Source organism: Lichenostomus cassidix, chromosome 1 (genome assembly GCF_008360975.1).
Source record: "Lichenostomus cassidix isolate B80296 chromosome 1, HeHo_3.0, whole genome shotgun sequence".
In the NCBI taxonomy this organism is placed as follows: Eukaryota; Metazoa; Chordata; class Aves; order Passeriformes; family Meliphagidae; genus Lichenostomus; species Lichenostomus cassidix.
In genome coordinates this window covers 107,043,481-107,070,492 of record NC_139479.1, presented here as the reverse complement: position 1 = coordinate 107,070,492, position 27,012 = coordinate 107,043,481, and positions in this window count along the sequence as shown.

Below are 27,012 nucleotides of genomic sequence, written 5' to 3'. Positions count from 1 at the left end.
CTAAAAAAAACAAGGAGGTCTGAGGCCCAAGGCCAGTGGGCTCTCTGTCTCCGGGGCATTCCAAACCCACCTGGATGCATTCCTGTATCACCTGCTCCAGGGAATTGGGCTGGATGATCTCCAAGGGTCCCTTCCAACCCAAACAATTCTGTCATTTCTGGACAAGTCCACACTAACACAGGTGAAGAGTAAGCAAATGAGTAGTATGAGCAGAGATGACTTTTAAGCACTGGTGGAGCTGGTGAATTTAAGCTTTTAAGCATTGGTGAAAGCTTTTTAATCTACAGATGTAGTGGTCAGAAAGCTGAGTCTAAGTCAGATTTGGGTTAAAAATATTTTGATTTTTGATAATTATTTTTAATTCAAAATATTGACGTGCTTCATAAGATTGTTTTACTGTCATTCAGATGAAAATTTTATGCTCTTAAGAACACAGAAAATCACCAGAAAGTTGTCTTAACCGTTCAAGTTATTGCTGGGTAAAATTATCCCTAATACTCATTTAGCAAAAAATTATTTCATTTGAGGAATAAAGTAAAGTTTTAACCTTGCTTTCATAGTAAGTTTAATAGCCTTAACAGTGTTTTCAATTTATGAAAGGATTTTAGTATTTCCTTTCACTGGGATGGATTAAACATGCACTTAATTATCTTGCTGAAGTGAGCAATTTCTTTAATAACTTAACCAAACAACATGCAGCACTTTAAAATACATATGTGCACTGTGGGGATCTTCATGCCTCCCTTTAAAACATCTGGTTTGGGGTTGTCAGCCCTGCAAGGATAGTTAATAGTCTGATTGTGGTTTTCAACTTCCTAACTGTTAGATGATTTAACATTATTTTAATAACTACAGCTGTATTGAAACCAGCATTCTTCATAGAATACTGTGGATGGAAATATTTAGAAGTACCTCAATTTACCATTAATGCTTCTGTTATTTCCATTGTGTATTGCAGGTGACATTTGACGTTAGTGCTGCCGAGCTGGTGTAATGCAAGGAGGGACGCATCATGAAATGGAAACATTATCCTTTTTTGGCTGTAGTAGCTGTATTCAGCCTTTCCAGATGCCATCAGTTGCTGGGTCAGCTCATTCCAGGTAGGTACTTTGTATTTAAACATAAATGTTCATGTTTCTATGAATCATTTTTGTGCTGTCCATGTAAGTGTTTGCATGAATATAACTGAAGTTCTCTCTGGGTGTTGAAACGTGTGTATGTGTGGAGTTAAGAAAGTTGTGAGCATATCTGCATGTGTAGCACACAGAATTTGATAATTTAATTGTATTGTCTGTGCTGCAATGATTGGGTTTTTTTGACTGCAGAGGAAAATATAGAAAAGGAGTGGCGTGAAAATGAGTATGAAAAGGTTAAGGTGGCTATTAAAGCATTCCTTTGATTAGCACTGTCGGTGGAGGGAAGATACAGAGTGCAGAAACAGACTTGAATATCAAAGAGAATTGGAAATCTATAGAGAACCTTCCTGAAGAAGGAGCAAAATAGCAGCAACTGGGAAATGCTGAAATGCAGTGTTTTAGTGAGGCCCCAGAGATCAGGGATTGTCCTGGTGCTTGTTTATGGCAATTCCTACTAATGCAGAGAGGAATAGTGTGCATAAAAATGGCAAAGTACTATCCAACTGTATAGAGAAGGTGGTGGCAAAATGGGAACCTGTATCACTTCAGCAAGCAGTGGATTTTTGTTCTAGTAACATCAAGGAAACAAAACATTTTTTCTGGTATTGTTTTTTGGGTTTTTTTTTAAGAATAAATCTGTAAAAGCAGCGTCTGAGTAATTCTGAATTATTTTCAATATTTGTCCAATCTAAAGAAACTTTGATCAGTACCTCTAATGATGTAAAACTTTTCAGGAAAGCACATTAATTATATAGGAAAAAAAGTGATGTGTTGGTTTTTACTGGTTGTTTTTTCTGCTTTCAATCTGAATAATAATCTAGAAGGTTTTACTGGCTGTATTTCTAAGTTGAATACATTGAGTGTGCAGAATTTTGTGGCTATACAATTGCCTTCCCTATATCTCTGGGCACCTAGCTCATGTATAGACTACTGAATGAAAAGAGAAAGGAACAGGGTTTCCTCAAGGATTATTTCTCCTCTATTGAATGGTGGCTCACAGAAAATAAAATAAGGAAACGAATTGTTATTTTTTTTTTCTCCTGGTTTTGTTGGTTTCAAATGCAGAAAGACTCCAGAATAAAGGAAAATGTAAGTTAAAATTATCATTTTAAAAGTTTGACCTCAGACTTCAAACATAATCTCAAAGCAATTTACCTGTCACAAAGACATCTCCTGCTCATTTTAAAAGGAATGCCTGCAGATCCAAATGTATTTGCATGATAGTTACCTCCATCCACTTGCATTGGTTTCAATTTAGTCATAGTTTTGTAGTCGCTGCTAAAAAGACTGTTTTCATTGTATTACTTTTTCCATCAAATTAGTTTCAGAATAAAATCACAGGTGGCATTTTGATTTTTGTCCCTGCTTTGTAATTTTCATCACAGACCTCAGACTTGAACCAAGAGATTACTGTACTTGGCCAGACATCAGCATGCTGAGCCTTGCTGGCAGGGTGCCAGGAGTGTGATTATCACAAAAGATCAAATAAAGCAGGATTATTTTTTTTTCCTTTAAGCAGTTCATCCCATTCATTTTGCTCTTTTCATGTCTATTCCTTACAAAGGCATGTCTCTCTTTTAATTTTTTTTTTTTTCGTTGTACAGAAGGAGAGAGACCTGTGAAAAATCTCAAACTTTTTCCTTAATTTAATGGGGGAAAAAGAAATAATGGTTCTTTAGAATTCTGCTTTAGCCATTAAAAAAAAAAAAATCAATAGAGCAATAGGTAACAGCTTTTTCTGAGGATTGGTAAAAGCACTAGGCAGCTGGAATGTCTGTCATCATAGTACTACTAAATTGTGATATTTTATTTCAATAAAAAACATGCTTTTAAAATAACAAATTAAATGGAAATATTTTTAGATCATGTTACTCAAAACCTTTAAAAATAAAATGTTATGGTTTTAAATTCTCCAATTCTGTCTTACCTAAAAACTGAAATTTTTTCCAGCCTTACTGATGACATAGTTTGTCATACGAAATTAAAGTTATCAGAAATGTGTTATAGCTTATCCTTAGATCTGGAATACTCAGCTTCAGTAAAATGTGATGAATTTTAATGGTGGGTTTATAACTTTGAAACATTTGTTGTAGTTTTTGCTGAATCTTTTCATATATTCTTGAGTCTCACTGTTTTGCATATGGGGTCCACAGGGAAGCACTGTCTCCCCCCTTTATTAAAATCACGGCTGAGCCTTTCATCTCATGTCATTACATCTTACCTCTAATTCACATATAAAATACACTCACAATTCCACTACGGCTGTCTCCTGAGGCATAGAGTATCTCTGCCTTGGCACATCTTTATTTAATCAGGGATTGAACATTATCTGGGAAAGATGTGATTTTTTATTTTTTTTTTCCTTGCCGGTTGCTCTGCATATTTAGAAGCTGGAAAACTTGATAGCTGATTTTAAAGTGCACTGATCTAAGAAAACATAGCATTAACTAATACTCTATTATGTTTAGCTGCATATGTTGGGCTCTGTGTTTTCAGTTAAGTCTTTAAAGTGTCTTAAAGTTACCATTTACTAGATTGTCAAAAAAACCCCAAACTATACATCTGACATACAGCAGAAGATGCTAGAAATTTAAACTGATTTTTTTTGTTGTTGTTTTTCTTGTTCATGTCAATAACTGCAAGCTTACAAATCTTTGGACTCCTAATAAAGACAACAGGAGCATTCCTCCTGGATTTGGCTTGGTTTGGAACCTCCTTTGGCAGTGAATGATGTGGAAGGGTCCTCCATCTGAACTGGAGCAGGTGACACACATGTTGTACCAATCCTTGAGCTTCAAAGAGGTGCCTGGACAAAGAAAGCCTTGTAAAAACATGGCAAATTTGTCAACAATGCCAAAAACAACCAAGGACAAATTTGGAATGCTCCTGATAGATTATAATAGATTCTTGTGACGGAATTCTCTGTAGAGCTTAGAGAGGGGAGCATGAGGAAAATACCTCTTTTGAACCCAGATTTTTGAGAAATTTTTGATAGGAACTTCTAGACCTGTGTGGTTTACAAGTACTGTGCATTGTTTCTCCTTTAAGAAAGGCAAATATATAACAAAGCATAAGAGATATAAAATATACATCACAATTTAAATTTGAGAAATTATTCACTAGAATAAGTTTTAAAAAACCATACAATAAACAACCCTCCTTGGCAGACATAGAAGCTTACTGAAGAGAAACAGTTCAGGATTTGACTTTTCCTGGGGTAGAAAGTAATATTTGAAATTTCTTATTTGCTAATACTTCCTGGCTTATTAACAAAACCCTACAGGAAATAAATTCACTATCCTACCTTGTTTGCCTGATTTCAAGAGGAGACAGTTGTTCATAGTGAACTCCCATAAATTCAGATTGCCTTCTTTGCACTGCCTGTAAGATGCTGTCATGTAAGCAAACTTTTTGGAATTGGAAAACTTTCATTAGATCTTTTGTCAAGTTAATCATAATTCAGTCACATAAGTAACAAAATTGTTTGGTATCATCTTCTAGGTGTTTTCAAATCACTGCTAACTTTTTAGTTGTCAAAACTCTGCCATCTGGCTAGAGAAAAGATTTGTATTCTTGACCTACATGTAACTTCACTGAACTCTTTTTCTGAATATGATACTTGGGATTTATATGTCTGATTGATACATTTTGACAAGAAAGTCTATATTCTTCTAGTTTCCCTGCAGCCTGTGAAAGTACCTTGAATAAACAGTTCCTAGCACTGGAAGATCAGAATTTGCTGCTTCATAAGAAAAATCAGGGTCTTGCAACATGCATTCAGGCATTCTTCTCTACTCTTTAAGCACCTGAACAGATTTTCAATCAAATATTCAAAATAAATCTGTCAGTGATTGAAAAAGGCATTGAATAGTTCACATGAAGAATTTAGCTAATTTTGTGGTTATCCAGGTCTTAGTTTATCTACTGGCTGTCTTTTGGCACAGGCTGAGAGGCAAAGAGAACTGAATGCTTAAATTTCATGTAAGCCCTAATTATAAAGATGTAAAGGAAAAGTGAAGACTCATTAAGCTAAGGAAATTAAGTGACTCTCTTAACACTTCCTGAAGAGTGGTGGATATGGGATTTAAATTCCATCAGCTGGGAGGTACTTGAGGATAGTTTTCGCCTTTTCTGAGCAAGTGATCCAACAGTTAAACTCATAAAAAAAGATGGTGGGGTTTGGTTTTTTTGTTTATAAATTTGTATTATTTAAAATAGAGTGATGTCGGTAACTACTGTGTGATGAGCCAGTAACCCTGATTTTTAGGTTATAGGGAAAACAAGGCAAAGGACAGAAGAAAAAAAAAAAGGCAATAACTTAGATAAAGCTGCACCTTCTCACTTACAGAGTTATAAATCCCAGAGTAATCCCAACTCTGAAAAAGGAAGGATATAATTTGAGTCAGCTTTTTAAAAATAGGTCCCCAAATTCCATGCAAATTCCTTTTCTTTCCTTGGAGCTGAGCCCAAATGAAGATAACATTTATCTATATTTTACTAAATACATACGTATAGATGAGTGGAAGTGCGTAGCTTGGAAGTATAAAATCATGGAAGTCATTAGGATGGAAAGCACATGGAAGTCATTTAGTCTGTACTGGATGCACTCCTTTTTTTTTTCTTTTTTTCTTTTTCTCCGCTTCTTCTTTCTTTTTGTCTTCTTCTTTCTCCTCTTCTTTTTCCTTGCACTCATCAATGACAGCTGGAGGGACACCATCACCCCTTGCCCTGCCTGCTCTTTTCACTCTAAAGCATCCCAATATTTTGGTAGCCATCCCTAGGTCGAGGGCACAATGCCATCTAAATGCAGCTCACCAAACAGGCTCCCAGATTCATCTTGTCACGCTCTTAACTTTCCATCCCTTAACTTCTACTGTAGAGAACTTAATCATTGAGGATCTGTTGTATTGACTGACTGGGGTGGCAAGAAACACTGTGTTTTGGTGCACATTCTCTGGTAATTTTGTTTTCATGGGCTTTACGGAATGTCACTCTTGGCCATAAATTACATTTTTGTGATCCTAATTTAATATAGCAGAGACAAATGCATCTGTAAGTGATGTGCAGCAAGGGGTGATGATTTAATGTATTGCTTCCCCTTGTAAGTGCCACCAAGTTTGTAGATTGTGGAAGTCAAGGTCAAATTCAGGGAGAGTAGACAGACACTTTAGGCCTTGCTGGGGTCAAGGAACATGTGGAAAGAGGTGCTTCTATCATGCACATCCAATTAACTTGAAACAGACAGAAAATAGCTGTCAATTCAGAACTGAAAAAAAAATTTAAAATATACCAAACACCACTCACATTTTGGCTAGATCCTCTAAAGAAGGAGCTCTATTTAGGCAGAGTGAATAAAACGAAAAATTAGGAAATTAAGAAAAAACTGGCATCTCTGGTCTTGTAAAGATCATGTTTGTGTTCACATTTGCCTCTTCCTTCTCTCCTGTCCCTACAAAGTGCATAGGTCGTCCTGAAACCTCTTGCAGAAAGAAAGAACTACTGAGGTCATCTTGTTTGACTACAGCTTTTTTTGTATGCATGTTCTTATGCCTTTGTAAATATGCATAATGACATACAATTATCAGTTAGTAACTCTTAAGACTGGAAAGTCATCTTGCCTCATGGAGCATTCAGCTTTCTTTGAAGTGCACAGCAATAAGTCATCCTTGTGGAATATTTTTTACATGTCCTAATATTCATGATATAATACTAGATCTCATGACGTTGTGATACAATGTATTTGCTATCAAGGAAATATTATGATGTTTCCATGGTATGGTTTTACCATGCATAATTTCAATTATGACTGTACAAATGAGATTACTTAACACAAGAGATAATAATTTCTTGTTATCAGAAAAAGAAAAATGTGTAGTAAATCTTGTATAATATTTTTAGTTAATATACCTACATAACAATCATATAATTTTTCTAGTCCTCTATCCCTGCTGATAGAAGTAAAAACAAATAGCTATTTTTTTATTGATTTAGAATATTATGACCAAATTTTAAATACTTTCTGACTCAATCAGTTTATATGCCAGCTGATTTTTACAGTTTTGTCCTTTACCCATCTTTTTCAAAACACTCAGATTGTTCACATTTGTGGGCTTTTTTGTGCAACCTTAGGTTTTCCCTATTGGGTGGTATGGTTTAGGTTTGGTTTGGTTTTTTTCAATTGTTTTGGGATTTCTGTGATTAATTTTTTCTGACTCCTCTCCCTGCTGGAGAGGATGACAAAGGTTTCTAATTCCTGTCAGTAGAAATGTTGTGCCTGCAAAGAGGACATACATTAAAAGAGGAAAAAAAAATCCCAGCACGTGCTTTGCCTTCCAGAGATTGTCACTGTGTACACTGAGGTCTTAATAAATAAAAAGATTGCCAGCTGTACTTCAATTCACAGCTTCTTTATTAGCCTTTAAAAAGAAATAAATAAAGCATGACGCTTTATTTAATTGTCTGAATAGATGGAGACAAACCAAGAGGCACAGTCAGCTGCAAGACACTTAATGAAGAAATCCCTATTTTTAATCTAGCTGTAGAAGACACAACTCTTGTGCTTTGATGATGTGGCCTTTGTGATGAACCTGGCTGCAAAACCACATGTGCTGCACCGTCTTCCTAATTAAGTCATCAAAATGCACCACAGCAAGCAGAGTGACTTGCGTGGAGCAGGAGAAGTAATTTGAGTTCCTCTATTGCTTGGTTAATAGAAAGTGGCACTGTTCTAGATTATGACTGATAGAGGTGAGATGCTCCAGCTGCTGTCATTGTGCCTGTAGGTAGGTGCCTTTATAAGCTGTTTCTGTGTGTGTGAGGAGGAACACTTTGCTTTGTTTGTTTTCCTTTTCTCTTACTTTTCAAGGGTGTTATTTCAGAGGCATTTAATCCTTTTTTTTTTTTAATCCTCAATAAGGGGATGCCTGTGATTTTCCTCAGTATGTACTGATATTCTTGTTTTGGATTCAGTGACAGAGTATTTACCAAAACTGATCTCAAAAGTAAGGATTTGGGTAGGCTGCCCTCTGACATAAAGGTTAAGATGAACAAGAAGAAAAAAATTCTTAAACAATCATGGTGATGTAAAAAAGTTTGAGTATAAATAATGAGGATGTAATCAGTCTGTCTATATGGGCTTGGTTGCCACAGCTAAATATTTTGTAAATGTGTAGACCAGGTTCTGAAGTTTTTATCGGTAAAATTTTTGGCAAACAGTGATTCCTTGCTCCATGAATAATTTTACTTGAAGCTCTTAGCTTCTTGTAGACAAAAATATGCTGATCATGAGAATGGCATTATAAACTTAGGTTGCAAATCTTTTCTAGTTTACACAGCTCTGTGATGCTTCCAATTTTATAGCAAGGTTGCTGTACAGGCATTTGGACACTATAGTCTAAGAAGAATACATTTGCCTAAATTCTTCAATGAAGATAGTTTTGTATGGTTAATGGAGAAAGTGGCATAAATGTTCTGTATATATTTTGAGAGAATATGAATAGAATTTTGTCAAGGAGTAGTTCTACCTGTCTTACAATTAACAAGAATAAATGTTTCTTTCTATAATTTATCAATTATCTTGGGAATAATTTTCAGTTAGAAAAGTAGAGCAGAAAATGACATAGTCTCTACTGAATCTAATATTTATTTAGATGATCAGTCTGTTAATGCTTCAAAGCAATTTCATCTCTTTAACATCAATTATAAAACTAATTTCAGTCATATCAGTGAAAGAATGTAACAATTTACAAGGATGTTTTCACTTATAACTACTCATGGGGTTAGAGGAGACATATCTACACTTTCTAATTTATTTTCAGTGCTGTGAAATAGAGTGTCTAGAGATGCTTTATTAGATATTTTAATAAGTGTTGAACATATTTGCAGAATTCCTGCCCTGACAAAGAGTGATTTATATGCACCTGTATCTGCATATGCAGAAAAAATATCCTTTTGTCAGTCTGCCACCTTATTTTTGCATAAATGAAACAGGAAATTATTCCCTTTTGGGTAATCTGAATTTTAAATCAAAGTGAAATTGCTGAAAGAAACAGGTCTTATTTTAAGCTTATTTCTCAACCTTAACTGCTGAGTTAGATTGACAATAATCTTATTCTAAGTATTTATATTGTGTTGGTGATGATGTTATCAGCACAGCACTGTGTAACTAACTAGAGCTGCCTCTTCTTTATTCCAACCATTTTTATAGCACTTGATAAATGTTTATGAAAATCCTTTGCTTTTCTCTAAAAGTAAAGGTTTAATAATCACTACCTATTATTTTTATCTTGTCAAATATTATTTGTATTAGAATGTTATTAATATTATTATATGTACTCTATGCATTAGCTACTACTAAACCAGTCAGTTCTCCTTCCTCTGTTGCATGAAAACAAAGAAACACCTATCATTTACAAATGTGTTTTGCTCAAGGCATTGTTACAGGCTACCACAAAGATAAAAGAACCCTTAAAAGTGCTGGGAAGCACATCTGGTTAGCCATTTGCTGTTAAGTTTCCATGTTTAGACATTGCTTTAATTACATTTTGGGTGTGGTTTTTTCCTTTGTGTTTGGTTTTAATTTTTTTCTTAATTCTCTCCCCAACATTACCCTAAGGGTAAAATTTAATGATGTTATTTAGAACTTGGTTTTTCAATCAGATCATAAACGACTGAGTTTTTAAGCCTACTTCATTTTGACACACAGACGACCACCAAGGTCACACTTTTAATATGTGAAAATATGAAAATAAAAAGGCAGTTTATGGTGAGCGACAAAAGGATGCTTCTGGGGTTTTTTTCCTTCCTTCTTCTGTCTTTGCAAAATGGATCAGTAATGCCCTTCAGGATTGTATTCACTTACAGTACTCACAGTAAAATTAAACAATTTCCAGTTCTCTTTACCTCCATCTGGCACTTAAAAATAGAGGTGAAAATGTAAATGTTCCGTTCAAGTGTAATACCATTTCAGAAACCATACTTTGTTATATTCACTAACACTCATCAAAGGTCATGGCACTGTAACACAGAGCTGATCACTTGTGCTTTTTGAAAATACTTAGTATATAAATGTGTTTTCTTTGAATGTGTGCCACTTAAAGTGTCTAAGACAGGCTAATACTTGAAATTTGAGGCACACTTAGAACTCTTTGCTTGTTTGACCTGTACCACATAAACAGGTGAGGTGCTTTTGGAGGAAGTGGTGCCCATGACCACTTCTGTTCATCAGTTTCCATCACCTCTTGTTGCCATCTCTTGTAAGTACATCTTTGCTCATGAACAGGAGCTGATCAGCTGGGCTTTATCTGGCTATGAAATCAGGACTGGGCATTGTGCTAATTCAGAATTGGAGTCAGCACAGTGATTAGAGCCCTTGTGAATGTTCATAACTTTATCTTCCACTGAGTAAGACTGGGAAAAAGTTTAGAGATGGTTAAGACCTAAATACCTCTTGGTTGCATATATTCAGTTGTTTCTTTAATGTGGTCTATCCTAACTTCTACAGGAATTTTTTCTTTTCCTTTCTTATTGGTTTATTTCCTATATTTTACAACTCCATTTGCTTTCATCTGTAGTTTAAACATGTTAGGATTTTATCCTTCAATTTTTAGATTTGTTTACCATTTACAGTCTGAAATAGATGTGATTACAGCAAACATCAGGTTTGCTTCAGCCACCTTGCATAGGCAACATCTAGTTTTAAATTTCAGCTCTTTAGCCTGTTTCTGAAATAGCACTCTTGGAGGGTTTGTGGTTTTAGGTTGGAGCTGTTGCAGGAGTAAAATCTTCTTAGGCAATAGCTTTGTTTTAGCACCTGGGATAAAGAAGGTAGTTTGGATTGGTCTTGTAAGTTACTCATGGCAATCTGACATACTGATCACAACTGCTGTGTGAATTGAAAATTTTCAAAATATACAGACAATTCTGAATTTGAACTAAAATGCATGCAACTTAGGACTGGGAAGAGTACAATAATTACTGCCTATGTGGTTTATTTTCCATCCCTTAAAAGCTTTTTTTTTTAATAAATGAAATTTCTCTGTCCTTGAAAGTGCTTGCTACATGGAGAGGTCAAAATGTTAGCTTAGGTTCAGCTCTTTCCAGCATTCAGACAGCTTACCCAAATGGAGCTCCCTGCTGTCATGGCTAGATTACTTCTGGGACCTGAGCTAGCTTATTTAAAGCTAGCCTTGCACCTTGACTTTACATTGCAGTCTCTGTTCTTTCACTGTCTGCTATCTTTATTTCATAGTGCTGCTTTTCTTGTGAGACTCTATGGTGCTTTGGCCTGCTGTAGACATTTTAGAAGTTATAATATAGCTTGTAAATGTAAATGAAGCTGGCTTCTAATTCCTGATTTATTTTTTCTCCCTCCCCAGAAATATTCTATTGTTAATGGATTTTGTCTCCCATGGCTTTTGAAAGGCTGTGCTGAGGGTTTTTTAAACACTGTAAGTTGTGTGTGTTTTAGCAGGAAAGTCTGCATGATCTACTGTTTCAAAAGAACTTAGTACAGTGAGAAAAAGGATGGTCTGAGGTCAGTTGTAACTTATGAAGGTATTCAGTCAGTGTCAAGCCTGGCTTTGAGCTCTAATTCAAAATATTTAACCTTTCTATTACTGCAGAAATTCCAATCAATCTGTGTTGCAGTCACCTTGTAAGGAATAACCAAAATCCCTACATCAGCACTTGCCGAGCAGTCTGTTTGGCTAATTCAGAAAGACTGACACAACAGTGATACTGTGATACTAGAAATAAACCAGTCTATCCTCTTTCCAAAAAACCAAACAAAACAAACCTCTAAAAGCATGTATGATGTATATGGCTACAGTAACAATATGCTTGAAATTCATAAAAGCACATTTTTCCCGTGTTTTTTTGAATCTGAAGGAAGATCTAGAGTAAAACTGCTCCATTCTGGACAATTGTGTAAAATCTGTACGCTGGCAGTTGATGACATAAGCATTCATATAAATAACAAAGCATAAGCAATATTTTAATACTACACTAACACAGTAAAAGATTCTCCTAAAGGGCCATAGGACAGTGGCAGTCACCATTAAAACTTACAAATGAATTGGCTTCTGTCAAAGTGAGAAATTAAGTGGTCTGAGTCATCTTCAGTGGAAGCCTCTGTCTTGCCTCCTATTTTAATCTTTAATATGTATTCATTCAGCCTCATGGAGGTGCATCACGATTCATTCCCCAGCTGCAGAAGACTGGTTTTCTGCCTTTTCACTGCAGAACTATTGATTCCTACTTTGTGTATATTTCCTTATGTTTGTTTTATCTCACATGAGTCTACAGAAAGATTTATTTTTATTTTTTTAGCCTGTTAAGGTAAGTAAAAATATTCAGGTGTAGCATGATATTTTTATACTTCAGCAAATAGATATATTTTTTTTTCTGTTCAGTTCTAACCATACAGTAAGGTTCTCCATCACTTGGAAAGTTTATTTCAGTCTTCTATAGTGATAAAGCAATGAACTTGACTATATCGGTAGCTGCAATTATTAGGATCATTTGACTAGCTTAATCATTTAGGTTGCAATTTTCCATGTTTCCAGGTGAACCAAATTCATGTTAGTTAATTGCAGGAGAAGTGACTCAGGGTTGTTGGGGTTTGTGTGTTCTTTTTTTGTTTATTTGTTTTCCAAAAAAAGGTCCAATAAAAGGACTCTTTTACCCTTTCTAATAAATCCTTGACATTTAGGAGCAAGAACTTTAAACTGGCAATGGGGCCTGCTTGATGTCTTTTTGTCAGTTCTTAGAAAAGTGAGTTCAAATGTACTCCAGTTGTCTATGCCCATGAATTCTCATGTTCAGCAGCTGGTCTTGTATTTGATACATTGATGGAATTTGAAAAAAGTGTTCTTAGATTAGAAAGGGAAAATCTTGTCAATCATAGGATTGACAAGGATTGACATAGGATCATTGCTACTGAAGAAGAGTTGGACTTTGCTGAAGTGATCAGGAAGATTACCCAATCTTTCATGTTCTTAAAGTGGTGCCAAATAAATTTCTAGGAGGGAGGTGCTGAATGGAACAGCCAGTCTGGGGAAATCAATGTGGAAAATCAGAGGATGGTTGTATTAAAAAATTAGGAAAATAAAGAGAAAATGCTGTGTCAGTTGAGTACAGGTTATAGCCTGTTTACTTCATATTATTATCCCGTTTAGTATGGAATGAGTTAGCATTTCATACTATCAAAACTCCTGTTGCGAACCTGCACTGTGATATTCTGTGTATGATTTAGCTTATTTGATAGTAGTATACATCTGCAGGCTCATAAATTATGCCACTCCTCTCATTTTCTTTAATCCTCCTTCCTTCACTAGTCTTAGAATCAACTTACCAGTTTTGGGGGATGTAACAGGAAAAGAGAATTTGGAGCAATGAGGCATTCATAAGAGAATTGGGCTATGTGGAGAAGGATGTAGACAGACTGGAGTAGAAATGAAGTCACCACTGAAAGGATTTCAGAGGGTATTTCATAAAGACCTGGGAATATCATGTTGGAAGAATGCAAGAGGAGAGAAAGCTGTGCTTTGTTGGATTTATGGCTTATGGAACGGCATATTTTTGTACAATACTCCCCCATCTTTGAGTGCACAGTGCTCCTGAACTGCAGTCAGGGGAATTAATATAATATAGCCCTGCTGCCTTTCTATTGCCTGTCTTTTTTACTGTTCAGCCACGGAGAGCTGGAGCTCATCCATGCATCTGCCACAGGTTTCCCAAGTGCTGCTGCACAAGGGGCTTCAAACAAGCTGCCAGCTCACAGACATTAATAATCCACATCTCATCCCATGACGTATCTAATTTGACTCCCATGGCCACATTTTCCAGCAGGTCTGGGCATTTGCCATTAGAATTACACATAATCACATTTTCTACCACAAAATGAGATTAAGGTGTGAAATATTCTTTAAAAAGGAGACTTACCATGTCTCAGTTCATTTGTACAGTATTAGTGGAAACTCTTGGTATCATGGGTAGTAGTTCCCTGTACTTTCCATCTCAGTGTCAGAGAGGAAATAATATTCTACATTAGGAAAATGATGAAGTTCACATACTTAGAGATTATAGTGTACTGTGATGATGTTAAAATAATACAATAGAAAATTCCCTTAAATTGTTGGGTTTTTTTGCATATTGATTTTTTTTTTCTTTTTGCATATTTTAAGGGAAAAAACAATAAGGGTTTACCAATAATTAAGTTTTAATACAGCTGTATGCAGATCTCTGAATGTGACTGCTCAAAACCACTAACCTAACAGCACTGTAATATTTATCTACAAACTTAACACCCAACTATTGGCAATAAAAAAAATTAACATTTTTTAGCAACATCTTAGCCAAGAAATTTCATTGTGTTTTGTAGCACAGTGCAAGGTTGCAAGAAATTGTTTGGACCCATCAAATATGCAGATTTTCCATCTCTGTGCTGACATTTGATGATCCTCATGCACCTTACCAGCATCACAGACATGTACACATAATGTTGTAGATACGTGCATATGAACTGATCACTTAGGCTCTCAATAATTTATACTCAAAGTGAGGCAATTCAGAGTAGAGTTGATGCATTCTAGGTGCACTTTTGGGGGTTGCCCTGTCTATTTGTCTGTTCCCTCCCTCTACTGAGCTAAAGAGTATGGATTTACCTGTGGTCAGATATATCCCATCCTTGGAGTCTGTTAATTCTCTTCTGACAATTGGGCTGTCTCTAGACTAAACAGTGGATGTGGTGTTGCTCATCTTGCACCTATTTGTCCAATAATTATCCAAATGGAGGCTCAAGACACTGTGCTGTGACTCTGCTGCATGTTCCTGTTTGCTTTCCATGAAATCCTAAGCCAAGAAAAAGGCCCTTGGTGTTTGCTTGAAGCTGGGGTTAGGCTGAGGATGGACTCCTCGCCCCACAAATTTTGTTGTACCGTAGAAGTCTTAATCAGATTTTAAATGTGAGACCTGTTTCATTCTCACTTAGAAGAGAGCTAAAGATGATACAGGAAATTTTTAACCTATTCTGACAGCAGCTCCAAATTATGCAGAATTGTAGCACTAGTGGAGAGAGTGGAAGTATTAGGGATTCATTGGCATTTCCCAGAGTAAACAAGGCTGTGGGAAGACATGATACATTTCATGGCATCATTTGAATATGATGCTCTGAGAAATTAGGAATTTTGAAAGCCTTTTTGAAGTCTTCAGCAGCCTCACATGCTTTTGGAAGGGAATCTGGAGTGAGTCTGCTGAAAAGCTTGAATCATGAGTCACAAGTCTCACAGCTGGGTGAGAGAGAGCATGTCAGATCCCAGGAGAGCAAAGAGGGTTATGCCTGGAGCTTTAGCTCTGGGCACAGTGCCTGAAAGCTAACCAGTGTCTGGAGACAAGAGCTCAACGGTGTAAAGCTCAAGGAAATTAATTAGGGAGTAGTTATGAGGGTCTGAATTCATCCCAGTTTATGTTAAGAGGGACACCTGAGTTGGGGCACTCCTTCAGCCAAGGTGGAAGTGGGCTGAATTATTCCTTGGCTACCCTGTGTCTCACCATTGGCTACAGAAGGAAACAGTAATAATACTGGTGAGTGTCTGATTTTGGATCAAATTTAAGTCCTATGTTTTCTCATCTTGATAATGATGATGAGACTTCTTAGCAAAAATAGAGCTACACTACCCAGGCTAAAAATTGCTTTCTCATTTTATTTTGAGCCAGGAAACCACTATGCTGCATAAGAAAAAGTAGCAACACTGTGAAGGAGTCTTGACATCACTTGCTCTAGTATGCAATACTGCAATTCTTTTCCCTCTCCTCAGATCCCTGAGCTTCTTCAGCTGTCAGCTCTGAGGACAATTCTGAATTGTCTTATTCTGTTTTTGTCCCAGAATGTGTATGTAGTGAAGGGGTGTTAGATTAAATTGCAAACTATTTCTTCTTGGGATTACTTTTCTACTCTTCTAGGAATTAGAAAAATAAACTTTGCTAAAGAATTTAGTCTAAGGTAGCAATGTAGGAACCACCAGAGATAGTAATTCATTGCCAGGCTTTGCCTTAAATAAATAAAACAATGGTTCACAGTTTTAAAGAAGGCAACAAAATGAAATATGACAGGTAGGTATTGTGACCAATCTCCAGCCTTTGCACTGAAAGAGTTATTCTGCCATGTGAATAAACTTAACACATAGAGAAGAAAAGACTAAGAAGAAATTCAGGTTCTGCATAGAATTATTTTGCTGACATTTCATAAATGTTGAATTTCACTTTATAGTTGCTCTTTAAATTAAAAAAAACCCAAAACACCATAAACCCATGTAGGATATCCTTATTTTGCAGAAGGCAAATAAAATAAATTTGAGGTTGAAATCATGTATATTGAAACTTGCTTGGCATTTCTTGCTCCAAAATATCATAACAATAAATTTGTGAAATCCTTGGCAAGGGATAGGGGAACAGAATACTGCAGAAGATCCAAGGTTTCCTCTTAGACTGTATACATTGCCAAGCTAATAATTTAGTGGGAAGTTTTCTGCATGGTAGTTAGAAAATGTAATCAGAATATTTCATTTTCAAATGTCATTTTAAATTCTGGTTTATGCTGCAATTTTTTTAATCACTCTGGTGTTTTAAGATTTGTAGAAGAGTGTACACAAAAATAGGTTTGGGCATGCCTGGTCATATCAAGACTTGCTCCAGGGAATGACTTCAAAAAAGGTACAGAAAAATGGGTTTTATAATAATTAGAACTAACATAACTAATCTAAAACTGTTTAATTGAACTAATTTAAATTTAAATCGAGAAAGAATACATAGGAAATACTTTATCTTGCATGCTGCTTGTAATTCAAATGTCAATCTATTCATTTCACAAGCATGAAAGTAAACCTTCGTATTCCAGCTTTACAAGCACATCCCAATTCCCTAATTTATAGCACATGCAGATAACATTTGCATAATTTTACATGTAGGTATTTTACTCCCACAACAAAATTTTATTTCTTGATGTCATGCTTTTTTCATCTCTCGTACACTCCAAACCAAACTTGAAAAGATTTAGATCATCTCAAAATTACTCATGATTTCTCACATGAATTATCAAAGGCCTGTGATATTTATAAAACCCAGACTGGCTCACTGAAGTGAAGTGGAATGTACAAATGTAATGCTTTCCACACTTGTTTTTATAAATATTTGGCATTCTTTGGAGTCTAAAAACGCTCATGGACTTACCCCTGGAGTTATTGTTGGACCAACAAAGCTCACAGCCCTTTACCATTAATTGCTACTCATAAATTGAATTTATCTTCAGATTAATGACTCAGCATGCTGATGTTAGTGTTTTATTGCTCCTGCATTTTTACACGCTTTGTGAATTATAGATGTAGTTATCATCCAATGTTGCAAGTGTAGTAAAAATATACATATTATTATTGCTGTGCTTTTGATACTGTTTATTACACAGACTTCTGCATGAAAGATTTTATTTCTCTGTTATTAAAAGCCTCTTTAATTTGCACGTACAAAAGTCATTGCCCCAGCATGGTTCAGATGTAATTTCCATGTTAGGGCTATAATTCAGTGTAGTTGTTTGCTGTAGCAGTGAGCATCCTTACCTAAAGATAAGAAATGCCAAATTGCTTACTGATTTCTGAAAATTATATTGCACAAGTGAACCATCAAATTTTAAACTCTCATGGGAATAATGGAGCAGTGATCCCAGTTTACATGCTGGTAATGAAAAGGAAATGGTTGGTTTTCACTACAGACAACCTGCCATTTTTTTTATTACTGAAGTGCTATTTTTCTTTTATAGTTTTGGGTTTTGAGTATTGTTTTTGGGGTAATGAATGCTGCTTTTGCAGAGCTATTATTAATAGCTTTGTAAGACTGAATTTTTTACAGCTGCATAAAATCCATTGAGTAATACCTAATTTTTATTTTGGGCTGAGGAAACTTTGAGAGAGAAAAGTTTCTGCTTTTTCTGTGTTCAAGTCTTTAACGCAGTATGCATTGAAAGGAAGAGCAGATTCCTTGTACTGTGGAGCCTTACTCTCTGAACACAGAGGACAAAGAGCAAAGCAAATACACATATTTGGGGGATTACTAGTTCAGGGTGTGGGAAATTGCTAGATAAACAGCTGAGAGGCTTTTACTAAACACATCTGTGAAATTAAAGGAATGCAGTAACAGAGAGGAGAGAGAATAAAAGACAGAAGTCCTACAAGTTGTATCCTTATAGCAATATTTGAGCTACATGCCCACTAGCTGTTAAAATTTAGAGTGAGCGGCCTGAGAACTCAAGAACTAACATTAGAATTAGAGCTGTAGCCCAAAGGCGAGAGAAAAGGAGAAATGAGCCCCAGGAATAATACATTTACTTTCTAAGAGAAAAGCAAAGTCAAGAGAACGTTTGACTAAAGGATTCAGCTCTGTGTGGTGACATGTCTGGTGACATGAATTAACCTCCCATGTGCCACTCAGGGAGACTTTTTAGTGCTCAGAGTGCAATTCAAACGTGTCAGACAGACACTGAGTCTTTCTCAGAAGTCACTATAGTCACTCTATCTTTTTAAGACTTTTATATCAAAACACATCAGTAGTTCAGGCAACTACTGTGCTTTCAGGTAAGTGTGCAAGAAAATGTGCTTCTAAGTGGATTCCTCAGGAAACTATTTTAATTGTGAGTTTATCTGAATTTATATCGATTCAGAGTAATAAATTGTGTCCTGTCTCAATTATTGCAGCCATAAAGAATAGTGAAGAATTTACAAAACATTTTTGAAAGCTTGAGGTTAATATCTAGGGTTGAACCTACACAGCTGTAGCATAAGGCCAGCTCAAGGCAAAGCAGGATGATGAGTGGATATTACTGTATTTTATCACTGTAAAAGAAGACCTATGAGTTTTGTGCCAGGGTCTGGCATAGAAATCTTTTCTGATAATCAAGGGATTATTACTCAGAACAAAGAGATAAACTGATTGATGGCAATCAGTCAGATGTAATTTAAAATCAAGATATAATTTCAAAATACTTTTTTACGTTGTTTTTTCTTTCACATTCAGTGATGCTACATTTATGATCCTTTTTTTGTTTATACATTGTTTTTGTTCTTTGAGAAGTTCTTTGCCTAGACTAAAAAGTATTAAAAAAATTAACTCAAGATGTAGGAATAGAAAAACCTCATGTTGACCCTTCTTAAAAATTGTCCTTTTTTTAACCACATTAAGTCACTTTTAGCAGAGAGCACAGGGAAAAGTATACATCACTTCTTAGTACAGGTCTCAGAATTAATAAAAAATGAGTTGATCCAGTGCACTGTTGAGAGATGCACAGATTCACTGTTCTGATACTCTGAGCCACTCTTCTCAGGGCACTGAAAGAATCACTGGGTCATAGATGTCTTTTAGTATTTTCCTCATCTAGAGATTGAATTATATTGGAATTATAATATCATGCAGGGTTTATCTTCTGAAAATCAGCAATGTGGTAAGGAACTGTTGAATACAGAAACAACTAACAAGTTTTAATCTATCCTACATGACAAATATTTTCCTTGCATTCACCTGTATTTTTTAAGGAATAGAGACAGCAGTGAGGAGGACTTGTGGGCCAGAAAATGAGTAAAATAAGAATCCAACATAAGTTCAGCTCTTTGATTACACAACATTGCTGAAATCCACCATCTGCAATGAAGAGCCACACTAAACATCAGATTCCTTTTTCCCCAGCCCCAGTTTCCATCAGCTTGTACCAAGATTGACTCCCAGGGTAGCTCAGATTTTACAAGACAACTCAGCAGGACATTTTTAAGAAGTTGTGTTTGAGAAGTTTCCTGAGATTTTCATATAAATCATGACTTAAAAAGTTAAAATTTCCTGATAGGCTCTGAAGCCAAGAGGAAACCTCAGTAAAGGCCTTTTTCTAAAATACACAGGACTGTGGGATGAATGCCTTTTGTTTTCACAGAACATGGTAGTGAAATTAAATCAATTCAGATTGGGGAATTGCCGGATGTAATTGTAAGTATTAATGGAGAAAGTTCTTTGTACCCTTGTAAATGCAGTGAGGGATAAAGAAGGGTGGGGAAACATCAAAGAAAGGTCTTTTATCTGAGAGGAAACACTGAGTAGTGGAAGGGTATAAAAATAAAGATTCAGAGGAGGTAGCAGTGAAGTGCCAACTAGTAACAAGGTCATCTTGATCACTCAAGCCAAGAGCAGGAAAGACTTGGACATGGAAAAGAGATCTTTGAAAAATGTGGGAACAGACCATCAATTACTTTTATGTATGTTTCCAAAATTGTCACTAGTACAAATTCTATGCAGTTTGAAAAATGTTTTATTGCCAATCTGCAGATTCAGAATGTATTTCATCATGATTCCTGTTAATTAATACTACCCTGACTCATACTTTTCACAGTTGAGTAACTGATTCCAGTCTGCAGACTAAGCTACTCAATTACTTTGGTTAAAGGTGGGGGAGATCTGGCATAGTTTAGTGTTCCATTGTTTATTTAAAAGTCTTAAACTTGTAGTCTTTCAGTCCACCAGATCATTGTGAAGTCGCCATATGAAAGGAAATCTCCTTCCAAAATATATTAATGCATTATTCATGTTATCTTAATATTCAAATTTCCCCCAGCCCTAGAAGATGTGAAAACACAGTAAAGTGACCTTTATAGACAGTCCTTCTGTTCAAGTTAAATCCTGTGTACTTCAATACACATGTAACATAAATCACAACGTGGTACCCAGTACCAGCATGTTTCTGAGGAAATTCTGGTTGCATCAGGTGTCACTGAAGCAGACAGTGTGTGTTTGTGTACACACCCTGTGGCACTGCTGGGCACACAGGAGCTGCATTGTTTTTGGTAAGGGACCAAGATTTTGCTCCAGGTGGGAGCCTGAGGACATCACCAGCTTGTAGACTGAGAGGACAGTGACAGGATTGTGGAAAAGTTCAGGTTGGAACAGCCTTGGGACTTCACTGCTCAAAACAGGGTCAGACACCAGCTCAGACAAGCCTTCCAGTCACTTCTTGGAAATCTCCAGGCTCAGTTTGCACAGCCTGTCTGGAAAACCTTCTCCAAAATTTAACTGTCTTCCTGAGGGAAAAGCTTTATCTTGTATCCAATCCAAACCTCTTTCTTTTCACTTTGTATCTGTTATCTTTCATTTTCCAATCACTGCAAGATGCTTCCCTCCGTATTAATGGATCCTAAACTATTTTAGTGCACCAGCATGATAATGTAGGTTTGCCAGTAATGTCAGAAAAAATGTTATGTAGGTTTTACAATAGCAAGAAGAATCAATTTAATACCTTTAAATTATAATATTTTAACAGAAGCTTGTAACATAACTTATCAACATACACTTAGTGGTTGCACACAATCTTTCCAATGCTGGACTGTCATACAGGAGAAAGGTAATGATACTTTGCTAGCAATTAACCTGTATTTCTAATAAAAGAAGACATGTACAATATGGTTAGATGCTGGTCATATTGAGAAGTACTGAACTGTGTCAGCTCTTGTTATTTTTTCATTAAAATTAAGAGAATGCAGAATTACTACTCAGCTACTATGACCCACTTTCTAATATTCATGCTGTGAAATTAATTGGGTGGAATACTACCTCTTTCAGTTTACCTACTGTGGCCTATGTAATGTACAGGGTGGGAAAAGGTTGATGGGATAGACTCTTTCATCTATTCCTTTTAATTCTAGACTTAAAAGGAGATTTCAAGTGAAAGATGAATTGTACTCACTTACAGAATTGAGGCTGTGTCTGTGATTAGAAAGGGAAATTTCTTTTCTGCCATGTTAGGTGTTTGTATGCCATGTTGCAAATTTAATTGTAGTAACTTTAATGTCTTTCTTAAAAGTTAATCTTTAAATAATTATTTGAGATTCCATGTGGCTATGTTTAATACATATTATGTTGCTACTGGTTCTATTTCCTGTGAGAGTTTATGAGCAGAGTTTGGATCTCCATATGAATATTTGTGTTCAATATCTGCATTATCTGTACTCTTAATGTATGTAGTGATTCAGACTCCAGCTTTATGCCTATATATTTAGGGAGCAATGAACGAGTGCTAGAAAAATCTATTTAAAAGATTAGGAAGAAAAGAGCTGAGAAGCTGAAATGGCTTTACATATTCTTTTGGGGATGCATTCAGGTGTACAAAATTACTGGTGTGGATAAATCATCCAGGAGAATTCATAAAATTGCTGGGATGCATAATTTGTGTTTTCCTCTGCAAATATGAAATGATATAAGGTGTCATATTAGATTATTTTAAATGAACTGTCAAATGCAAGTTAGCTCAGTGCTGTCTGGTTTTAATGACTTTTGAATAGCAAGCAAAGGAGGCTCTAATAGTGGAATAAGGAAAACATTATAGCAAGTACTTCATAAATGGTATTCAAAACCTCCTCATACACATACAAAAATGCCTCTGATAACTAAAAACCTCTAGTGCTCAATGGGGTGAAAAAAAGCAATGGTTTCAATGCATTTTGAAAGCATCTATTACATTTCTTAAAAAAATGTGAAAAATACTATTCTCACATTGAGATGGAAGTAGAGTTTTCAGGGGCACTTTTTGTGTGGCAGTTTCAAGTCACCTCACTGCACAGGGAAGGTATGTGTCATCCTGGTCCTGGGATTGTTTATGCCAGTGTAGGGTATTCCATCTGCTGGTGTGAGGGTTAAGATATGTGGACAGTAGGGTAGATGTACAGGTCTAGACCTTTACTGATCTCAGAGGGGAAAAAGGGTACATTTTAGCTGCAGTGTTACTCCCTTTCTTCTGATTCTTCTTGCAAGAGTGTTGAGAAGGATGGCAAGGCAAAACAAGAAAAACATGAAGATGGGAGTAGCAGTATAGAACTTCACATCTTCCCATGAAGCAATTTAATACCTGCAGTACATAAAAGAATGTTAAATGGACCACTTTGCAAGGAAGCAAACCTTCCTCACTAGCCCTACTCTTGCTTGCAGGTAGCAATTATTGGCTGTGAAGCCCCAGGCACCTTAATTTTGGTGTTAGAGTCAGCCTGAGCAGGAAAACAGGGCAAAAGAATCTCCATTTTAATCCCAGTACTTACTCTAAATAGATATCAATTGAAAGTCTCATAGATATCCAAGTAAAAGCCAAAGAGAGGGAAATCTATTTTATTGCAGATTAATATTGTCAATGTATTATGATGAAAGGGTCAGTCATATTATATATAAATATTTATATACCCTTGAAAACTGCTGCAGAATGATTCAAACTGTTTTTAATAACCAGATACTGAAGCTGGAGTTGCTCAAATTCTAAAGGGGTGCAGTTGAAATATGATGGACAATGAGTGTAACTCTTCTGAAGTAACTGGCAAGGCATTAAAAGAGGAAAAATAAGTGGCACAATATATGGTTCTTCACTGAGCATTTAACATGGTGATGCATTCCAGTTTGCACCAGTCACTTTAGCCTCATTCCTTCTGACATGGAGGTTTCCTTTGTATGTATCTGATGGTTATAAATTATTTTGGGGATTTATGTGTGGGTTTTTTGTTATTTAGCCCTATCATAGCAATCAAAAAATACACACAGTAAGGCTTAGGTTTTTGCGTATCTCTGTGTGAGAAGTACCAGCCTTTCTACCCAGAAGTTACCTATTTTAGCTGTTGCTGGTTTTGTTGCAGGAGGTATCTGGACATCAGTAGAATATTAAATGATGATGTTGAAGAGATTTTAGCAAAAGAATGAAAACAAGAGTAAAGGAAAGAGCTGGAAAACAAAGGCAGAATTGTAGTCTCCAAGCAGAATCAAGTCAGTCAGGAAAGAGAGGACAGGAATAAAAGGTTTCTCTTGAGAGAGGAGGGAGGTCACCAGCAGAGTCACACCTGTCTGGGTTGTTCAATGTTTTCATTAGTACTGAAAAAGTGGGTGTGTGTGAGCAGACAGAATTTACTGATGACACCAGGTTTTCCAAGGTAATAGGAACAAAGGCTGATTATGATGGAGTGAAGAAAGATATTACCATGCTAAATAACTGCAGTAAAACAGCAGATGAAATGCAATCTAGATAAATATGAAGTGATGCACGTGGGAAAAAAACAACTCCAAATTTACATATGTAATGATGGATTCCTAGCTGACTATTATCACATGGAAATGAGCGAATGAGATTTTGGAGTTATGATTGATGGTTCTATGAAAATGTCAGTTCAGAGCTCAGTTACAGTCAGGAAAAAGGCAAATCAAATGTTAGGTGTGATTAGGAAAGTAATCTAGCATAAGGCAAATAATCTTGATATGCATATATAAAAATCTCTAGTGTGCTAACATTTTGAATACTGTCTGAAGTTGCTTCTAGTCCTACCATCTCTAAAGTCTGCAGTGGTGCTGGAAAATGGAGAAAAACAGTGAATGTGACTGAATGGAAAAACTGACTTACCAGTTTAGGACTACTCAGCCCTTGAGAGAGACAGCTAAAAGTAGAATGGATGGAGATTTAGAAAATGTGGTTGTAACAGAGAAACTGAGTTTAGAGTGATTGCCCACTAGATATTCTTCAAGAACTGGAAATATTCAGTAATATTCACAGGAGAAAAATTAGTGAAAAAACAACAATAAAACCTCCACAAACAAGTCACTTTGTTCTTCTATGTAACATTTAGTCAGCCTGGAGGACTCACTACCACAAGATGTCATGTCAAAAATTGACTGGAGGAATTCAGGGTAGAAAAAGTGCTCTTCCATACCAAACACTGCTTTTAGCAGTAGAAGTCCATGACCTGGTAATTGCTGAATACAGGGAAAGCTCATTAAGGAAGGAGCACAATTCCTTTGCCCAGAGATGTGCTTTGATGGGCATTGACCACTGGCTGTGGTTGGAGACAGGAACTGAGACCTTGGTGAGCTGGTGTTATACAAGATGGGATTTTAGGTAAGACCTGCATAAAACCACCTCCCTGTTTATTTATGGTACAGCTACTTCTTCCACTGGCTGCACAGCTAAATGTAAAGTTCTGTGCTTAGACTTTAAAAAGTGACAGTTTTATGATAATAGTAACTTTTGCTTTTCTGATGCCAGGAACTAATATATATATATATATATAATTTATTAGAGACTATGTATTGCAGTGATATCTAAAACAGCAGTTATGCAGATTGCTGAGTCTACTTTTGTTGGTGGTATATAGTAACGGGTTAACTGAATTTTTCCTTTCTATGTCTGAAAAATTTAATGTTTAGGGGGAAAAAAACCCCTTTAAAACAATTATTAGAAGTTACAAGCTTAAATTTTAGCTCCTATCATAACCAAGGCACCAAAATATTTTGTTGCTCTTTAAAAAGCATTCCTGAATTTTTCAGATTGTTCAGGCTTCCTCATGAAGTTACAAAAGGTTTACCTTTTCAGGGCTCATTCTACAGAGTTCTTTGAGTTTTCCCTTCCTTGTGTTCATACAACCTCTTTTTGAACTAGTTCTGTTTTGCACTTATATTAACACATATACTTCCATTGATTCAGTTCAACTGGAGTCAGTGGATATTTCACTTTTGACTTCAGTCAAAGCACAAATGAGCCACAAGCAACACAAGTAACAATATCTGCCTTTCAACTTGGGAGTTAACTATTTTCTTCGCCTGCTATATGGGCTGTGATTGCTAATGTTGGACCTGCAGGTCCATAGTTTGCGACTTAATGAAGGAGTTTTCTGAGCTAGGACAGATTGCTAAGAGCCGAATTATCAAGCCAGTACTTTTTTTTTTTTTTCAGATGCATTTCTCCCTGTCCAAAACTAAAGACAAAAAAAAAAAAAAGGAAAATTTGTTAAAGTAAATGTTTCTTCTCTTCAGTTTTTAATTGTACCTAATTTGTTTAAAGCAAGGCTTATTGATAAAGAAAACAACCCACATAATGAGAATGAGCAAGCAAATCACCTTGCTCTTTTTTTATGTAAGATTTAGTCTGCCTGAGGAACTTCTTACCACAAGATGCATCAGACATTAACTGGAAAAATGAATGGATTAAAAAAACCTTTCATACTAAATGCTACTTTTTGCACCGAAAGGCCATGACCTGGTAATTGCTGAATGTAAGGGAAACATATTAAAGAAGGAGCACTATATCTTTTCTCAATAATGCACTTTTTAACAGGCAAGTAACATACTTTTAAGATACACCTATTCTGTGCCGTAATGGTTTTACATTGTATGTAACCATTTGACAAGTAAGTGCATGTGTTATAGTGGACACCTTTATGGGAAAACAGCAGTGAGGTTGGAAGCAGATGAACCAAAAAATGGTCCAGGAGATCACAGGATGACAGAAATGTATTTTCCTTTCCTCATACTGTGCATGCTAAGAGAAGCAGAAAAATATGAGCAGTAACATGAATTATAATCTTTGTAACTCCTGTATAGGGTTTCTGACATCTGAAAGATACATTATAAGAACCCTTTTTCCCATCAAAGGTATTCATTCTGGTTATACCAGGACTATAACATTTCTACTCAGGTCCATAGCATGGCCCAGAAGCAGCATGAGCCCACTCACTGCAGCTGGTTAGGACATACCTGAAGAGCTCTTCACACAGTGTTATGCAGTATATAGTCTCTTGTAGCTATTTCATTTTTACAATGAAGATAATAATGTACATCTTTTAATATTACTCTTTCCTTGACAGGTATTTGTGCACTGAATCTTCTCTGGGTGGGCTGAAATCATAGTTGATGGTGGTTCTGCAGGTAGTTCCTGCCCAGGTGGGATTCTTCAGCCAGGCTTAAGGGCTAGCAGGAAAGGTTCTCAGAAAGGCTGGGGAGTACTGGTGTCTGAATAGGAAATACTCTGTCATGAAACAAATCCATGTTGACTTGATCC